Source organism: Xenopus laevis, chromosome 8L (assembly GCF_017654675.1).
Source record: "Xenopus laevis strain J_2021 chromosome 8L, Xenopus_laevis_v10.1, whole genome shotgun sequence".
Classification (NCBI taxonomy): domain Eukaryota; kingdom Metazoa; phylum Chordata; class Amphibia; order Anura; family Pipidae; genus Xenopus; species Xenopus laevis.
The window spans coordinates 5849960-5856600 of NC_054385.1; positions in this window are offsets into that span (position 1 = coordinate 5849960).

Consider the following 6641-nt stretch of genomic DNA (forward strand, 5'->3'; position numbering starts at 1 on the left):
AGACGGCAGCAGCATCCATGTGTTGTTACATCATAAAAGTAATGTTGCACAAGACTGGAAATTTTAGTTGAATTTTCCATGGAATTAAAATTCCCTGACTGCTGACTTTACCCAAACAAGTCTTAAAGGGGTTGTTCACATTTAAATTAACTGTTAGTATGATATAGAGAGGGATCTTCTGAGACAATTTGCAATTGGTTTTCATTTTTTATTATTTGCGGTTTTTGACTTATTTAGCTTTTTAATCAGCTGCTCTCCAGTTTGTAATTACTGCTATCTGGTTGCTAGGGTCCAAATCAACCTAGCAACCATGCACTGATTCGAATAAGAGACTGGGATCTGAATAAGAGAGGACCTGAATAGACACATAAGTAACAATAACACTAAATGTGTAGCCTTACAGAGTATTTGTTTTTTTTTATATTGTCAGTGACCCCCCTTTTGAAAGCTGGAAAGAGTCAGAAGAAAAAGTCAAATAATTAGAAAACTATAAAAAAAATAAAATAATGAAGACCAACTGAAAAGTTGCTTAGAATTGCCCAAACAATTAGATCAACTAACCCACGGTAAGATCCACTGTTTTGGGGAGAGAGGCCAGCTTAAGGCAAAGCCCAAATCAAAGACTTCCGAACCACAAAGCAATGCTGCCCATTGTGCCGTCATACATTCCCTCGTTTTCTTAAATACAATGGCTTGTAAGCTGTTGGTCAAATTGGAGATTGCTGTGGAAACTACAAAAGTTATATTCCATTTTACACCCTTATCCCCATTTCCGCCCTTTTTTTGAAATTTTTATTTCATTCTCTCTCAAAACCAGTCGAAACCAAGGATTTCAAAGTTGGAAGACATGCTGCCCATTGTGCTGTCATACACTCTCTTTCTTGATGGATGATGAAGATTACACTATGAAGATTACTACAGAGACAATATATAGACTTCTGTTTAAACACTAGAACCAGTTTAAAACCAAGGGCTTCAGAGCTGCCAAACAGTACAGCCCATTGTGCCATCATTCATTTATTTCTCTAATACAAAATACTATGTTTTTATTGTGCTGTCATCCACTCCTTCTCTTTCTAATGGATTACACTATGAAGATTATTATAGAGACAATAAAATGACTTGTGTTTTAAAACCAGAACCAGTTCAAGATCAAGGGCATCAGTGCTCCCAAACAGTGCAACCCATTGTGCCGTCATTCATTATTTATCTAATACAAAATGCTGTATTTTTATTGTTTTTTTTTAATTAAATATGTTATCTTCTTAAGCATCTATAGTCATTGGAAGGGATCTAATTGTAATTCTGTAAGGCACAAGGAAATCCCATTGCCTCATTTCTTAAAGGGCCAGTTACCACTTGAGCATGACCTCACAATGTTTGGTAACTTTGAAGCAGTAATTTTGTACATAGCTCTCTCCAGAACATTTACATTTTAGAGGGCAAGGAAAACACCTCCGGCCTGTTCAGCAGGAACTCAGAGGCAAGGCTTTTCTTTCCCTTCAATAATCAAAATGTCCTGCTTTTTGTTTCTTTTCCCCCAAAATCGGAGCTCCCTCTGTTCATGTTTTTCACACTGAAAAAGGAGACGTAATTTCAAGATAAAGGGGTCCCATCTCTTCTTCCTTCCTCTGTGTTTATCTGAATCCCACTTTCCATATTCCGAATTATTGGTGTTTCCGAATATCCGGGCTCATATATAATATTTCTGCAGTTACTGGGGGGTTTATAAAAAAAAAAGACAACTAAAAAAGGAAATTAAAGGGGATATAAATTTTAGAGAAAGATTTGCAATTGTAAGGCGCTATCATCACCATCACTTCCGGGAGGCCTTGAGCCCACATATATGCGTGTGACCTTGTTACGTACATTATTCCATAGATACAGATGATCTCCCTGATGATCCTTCCTACCTCCCTCTCACTCACTGCATCATCCACCTGTGAATCATTGTTATTATTATTATTATTGTATTTTCATGTATATCTGCTGCATTAGTGACGCACAGCAGTTTTATTCATAATCAACCCACGCAGGTCTCACTTCCTGTTATTCCTTATTCCAGCCATTGTTACTTCTCATGTACCCCAGATAATAAATACGGAGAAAATGTACCCACTAACCTCCTATTGAAAAATAAGTGTTTAATTTATTTAGATTTTAGCTATCTGTATAACAGAACATTCTGTCCCAGTGGCTGCACAGATCCTATCTGATCCCCATTGTAAGCAGCAGTCCTGTCCTGCTTTATGGCAGCTGAGATTCTAGCAATCTGTATAACAGAGCATTCTGTCCCAGTGGCTGCACAGATCCTATCTGATCCCCATTGTAAGCAGCAGTCCTGTCCTGCTTTATGGCAGCTGAGATTCTAGCTATCTGTATAACAGAACATTCTGTCCCAGTGGCTGCACAGATCCTATCTGATCCCCATTGTAAGCAGCAGTCCTGTCCTGCTTTATGGCAGCTGAGATTCTAGCTATCTGTATAACAGAGCATTCTGTCCCAGTGGCTGCACAGATCCTATCTGATCCCCATTGTAAGCAGCAGTCCTGTCCTGCTTTATGGCAGCTGAGATTCTAGCTATCTGTATAACAGAACATTCTGTCCCAGTGGCTGCACAGATCCTATCTGATCCCCATTGTAAGCAGCAGTCCTGTCCTGCTTTATGGCAGCTGAGATTCTAGCTATCTGTATAACAGAGCATTCTGTCCCAGTGGCTGCACAGATCCTATCTGATCCCCATTGTAAGCAGCAGTCCTGTCCTGCTTTATGGCAGCTGAGATTCTAGCTATCTGTATAACAGAACATTCTGTCCCAGTGGCTGCACAGATCCTATCTGATCCCCATTGTAAGCAGCAGTCCTGTCCTGCTTTATGGCAGCTGAGATTCTAGCTATCTGTATAACAGAACATTCTGTCCCAGTGGCTGCACAGATCCTATCTGATCCCCATTGTAAGCAGCAGTCCTGTCCTGCTTTATGGCAGCTGAGATTCTAGCTATCTGTATAACAGAGCATGCTGTCCCAGTGGCTGCACAGATCCTATCTGATCCCCATTGTAAGCAACAGTCCTGTCCTGCTTTATGGCAGCTGAGATTCTAGCTATCTGTATAACAGAACATTCTGTCCCAGTGGCTGCACAGATCCTATCTGATCCCCATTGTAAGCAGCAGTCCTGTCCTGCTTTATGGCAGCTGAGATTCTAGCTATCTGTATAACAGAACATTCTGTCCCAGTGGCTGCACAGATCCTATCCGATCCCCATTGTAAGCAGCAGTCCTGTCCTGCTTTATGGCAGCTGAGATTCTAGCTATCTGTATAACAGAACATTCTGTCCCAGTGGCTGCACAGATCCTATCTGATCCCCATTGTAAGCAGCAGTCCTGTCCTGCTTTATGGCAGCTGAGATTCTAGCTATCTGTATAACAGAGCATTCTGTCCCAGTGGCTGCACAGATCCTATCCGATCCCCATTGTAAGCAGCAGTCCTGTCCTGCTTTATGGCAGCTGAGATTCTAGCTATCTGTATAACAGAACATTCTGTCCCAGTGGCTGCACAGATCCTATCTGATCCCCATTGTAAGCAGCAGTCCTGTCCTGCTTTATGGCAGCTGAGATTCTAGCTATCTGTATAACAGAGCATTCTGTCCCAGTGGCTGCACAGATCCTATCTGATCCCCATTGGAAGCAGCAGTCCTGCCCTGCTTTATGGCTGAGACATAGATTTAATAATGTATTATATCACATGTACATAGGAGACTTTTTATAGACACTGATTTCTGTCTGAGACCTGTGCCCCACAGGGGTGACAGTAGTTGCAGAGCAGGAGCAGGTGGCAAATTAGAGTCCAGGTTAACGTTCTCGTTCCAAATCTCCACTCTCATGATCCATAAAATCCGATTAGGCAGCACCATAAAACAAAGCCGGGATAACTTGCCTGTCTCCCCTCATGTGAGTTATTTCAGTCAAAGAGGTAGAATTAGACGAGTTTAGGAAGAGGGTTAAGACTTAAGCTGTAAAACAGCTGCACATCTCAGTATAACGAGGAATTTCCCTGCTATTAAAGACCCTTGTTTTTTCCAGAGGGGTCTCTGCTTCCCCCAATGTCATCACCCTCATACTGTACTGCCACAACTATATGGCACCTCCTCCCATATGTTTAAATACAAATATACAGAGAAGGAATGTTCTGGGCACACAATAAGCTATACCCTCATACTGTACTGTCTAAGGGAATCAATATGGCACCTCCTCCCATATGTTTAAATACAAATATACAGAGAAGGAATGTTCTGGGCACACAATAAGCTATACCCTCATACTGTACTGTCTAAGGGAATCAATATGGCACCTCCTCCCATATGTATAAATACAAATATACAGAGAAGGAATGTTCTGGGCACACAATAAGCTATACCCTCATACTGTACTGTCTAAGGGAATCAATATGGCACCTCCTCCCATATGTTTAAATACAAATATACAGAGAAGGAATGTTCTGGGCACACAATAAGCTATACCCTCATACTGTACTGTCTAAGGGAATCAATATGGCACCTCCTCCCATATGTATAAATACAAATATACAGAGAAGGAATGTTCTGGGCACACAATAAGCTATACCCTCATACTGTATTGTCTAATGGAATCAATATGGCACCTCCTCCTCCCATATGTATAAATACAAATATACAGAGAAGGAATGTTCTGGGCACATAATAAGCTATACCCACATACTGTACTGTCTAAGGGAATCCATATGGCACCTCCTCCCATATGTATAAATACAAATATACAGAGAAGGAATGTTCTGGGCACACAATAAGCTATACCCTCATACTGTACTGTCTAAGGGAATCAATATGGCACCTCCTCCCTTATGTATAAATACAAATATACAGAGAAGGAATGTTCTGGGCACACAATAAGCTATACCCTCATACTGTACTGTCTAAGGGAATCAATATGGCACCTCCTCCCATATGTATAAATACAAATATACAGAGAAGGAATGTTCTGGGCACACAATAAGCGATACCCTCATACTGTACTGTCTAAGGGAAAAACTGGATACAAGGAATTAAAGGTAGAATTAGAATAATTGGAAAATCATAGACAATTATTTTTGCTTAAATCCCAAACCTGCAGATAAAAATCACCAAGGTCTCGGGCACAAAGTATAAACTGGTTTGGATCCCATAACAGAAAGGGAATTCTCAGGCACAAAATGAATTTGGCACAGTCGTTCCCATGCCCTTGGGCGATATCACGAGTGACATTTGGGTGAGTGATGCCACATGCTGGTGACTTTTTTCTAACAATCCGCTGTGTGCTGGGGGTATAGGGGCATCTTCAGTGCAACTCCCTGCCGGGCCTTTAACCCTGTTTTCTACTGAATAGATCTGTAAATCACATTCTGCGACATTGTTTCAAAAGTCAGAACCAGAGAACAGAAAGGGACAGACGGACACTGCAAAATTATAACCATTTAAAAATAAATTGACTGAGAAGTTTAAAAGGTGACCTGTCCCTTTAACTATCAGTGTGCAAGCGTTTGGCCGCGAAATTCGAGATGGGAGGAGCTTGCAGGCTGTCAGCTCCACTTGTTATTTCTGACAGCGAATGTAAAACAAAAACACGCTCCTTACGGCATTTAAAGGGGTAGTTCACCCTTCGATTATCTTGCAGAGATATTCTGAAATGATTTCCAATTGATCTTCATTGTTTTATTTTGAAAGGGGGTTGAATGATTTAGCTTTTTGGTACAAATTGGAATTTCAGCAGCTGTTGCTAGGGTCCAATTTAGCCTAGCAACCAGGCAGCGGTTTGAGAGAGAGACAGGAAACCGAAGAAGAGAGGGCCCACTCAGCACTCCCTGGTGCCCACTGGGTTCCTCCCCAACTGTCACAATAAACTGGTAGTTTCCAAAGCAAATCCAAGGTCAGGATTTTCCCTGGGCTTTAATATAAACACAAGTTAATCTATTTTTCCCCCACAGACCAAAAACACCTATTAACCCAGGTCTGTTCTCACTCAGCACTGACAAAGAACTCCTCATAAAGGATTGTGGGAGTTGTAGTCCATAAAGGAGTCTATTTTGACAGCTAAGGCTGAAAGATGTAAGATATTGGGGCAGATTGTTCATTATTGAATTAACTTTTATAATGATGTAGAGAGCGATATTTCGAGAAAATTTGAAATTAGTTTTCATTTTTTATTATTTGTGGTTTTTGAGTTATTTAGCTTTTTATTCAGCATCTCGCCTGTTTCAGCAATCCGGTTGCTAGGGTCCAAATTAACCTAGCAACCATGAACTGATTTGAATAAGAGACTGGGATAGGAATAGGAGAGGCCTGCATAGAAAGAGGAGTAATAAAAAGTAGCAGTAACAATAAATGTGTAGCCTTAGAGAGTATTTGTTTTTAGATGGGGTCAGTGACCCCCATTTAAAAGCTGGCAAGAGTCAGAAAAAGAAGGCTAATCATTAAAAATAAACTATTAAAAAATAGATAATGAAGACCAATTGAAAACTAAAAGTTACCTTAAAAGAGAATCACCCCTTTAAGTGGGGGGGACGGGGCAGGGGCACGATCAAAGGTACATTTGAATAACCTGTCCCAGCCTTGGCCGGTGTTTTAAGAAGG